The sequence below is a fragment of the Rhinolophus sinicus genome, linkage group LG10 (genome assembly GCF_036562045.2).
Source record: "Rhinolophus sinicus isolate RSC01 linkage group LG10, ASM3656204v1, whole genome shotgun sequence".
Taxonomy (NCBI): Eukaryota; Metazoa; Chordata; class Mammalia; order Chiroptera; family Rhinolophidae; genus Rhinolophus; species Rhinolophus sinicus.
In genome coordinates, this window is record NC_133759.1 from 73,289,450 (window position 1) to 73,290,566 (window position 1,117).

The 1,117-nt window shown below is 35.7% G+C and overlaps 1 pseudogene; it reads right to left on the reverse strand.

Moving 5' to 3' along the window:
• Positions 1–540: 540 nt before the first annotated feature.
• On the reverse strand, positions 541–687 carry LOC141567376 (U2 spliceosomal RNA; annotated as a pseudogene).
• Between the last annotated feature and the right edge of the window lie 430 nt (positions 688–1,117).

The following is a 1,117-nucleotide window of genomic DNA, read 5'->3' on the forward strand; positions in this document are numbered from 1 at the left end:
ATATGACAAACCCTCTGCTAATCTCATAATTAATGGAGAAAAACTGAAGCCCTTTGCTCTACGTTCAGGAACACGACAGGGATGTCCCCTATCACCTCTGCTTTTCAACATAGTGTTGGAAGTCCTTGCCAGAGCAATCAGGCAAGAGAAAGAAATAAAAGGCATCCAAATTGGGAATGAAGAAGTTAAATTATCACTCTTTGCAGATGACATGATGCTATATATAGAAAACCCTAAAGACTCCACCAAAAAGCTATTAGAAACAATCAACGAATACAGTAAAGTTGCTGGCTACAAAATCAACGCACAAAAGTCCATTGCCTTCCTATATTCTAACAATGAAATCTCAGAAAAAGAAATACAAAAAACAATTCCTTTTGCAATTGCAGCAAAAAGAATAAAATACCTAGGAATAAACTTAACCAAGGATGTGAAAGACCTATATGCTGAAAACTATAAGACATTTTTGAAAGAAATTGAAGAAGACACAAAGAAATGGAAAGACATTCCATGCTCATGGATTGGAAGAATCAACATAGTTAAAATGGCCATATTACCCAAAGCAATATACAGATTCAACGCAATCCCCATCAAAATTCCAATGGCATATTTTAAAGAAATAGAACAAAAAATCATCAGATTTGTTTGGAACTACACTTGATCTTAGCCAAAAGGCTGAGAAGCGATTGTTTGGAACTACAAAAGACCCCGAATAGCCAAAGCAATCTTAAGGAAAAAGAACAATAATGGAGGTATCACACTTCCTGACTTTGGCTTGTACTACAGGGCTACAATAATCAAAACAGCATGGTATTGGCAGAAAAACAGACACATAGACCAATGGAATAGAATTGAGAACCCAGAAATAAAACCACATAAATATGGACAGATAATTTTTGACAAAGAAGCTAAAAACATACAATGGAGCAAAGACAGCCTCTTCAATAAATGGTGCTGGGAGAATTGGATAGCCACGTGCAAAAGAATGAAACTGGACTGCTATTTGTCACCATGTACCAAAGTTAATTCAAAATGGATCAAAGACTTAAGCATAAGACCTGACACAATAAACTGCATAGAAGAAAACATAGGTACTAAATTTATGGACCTTGGGTTC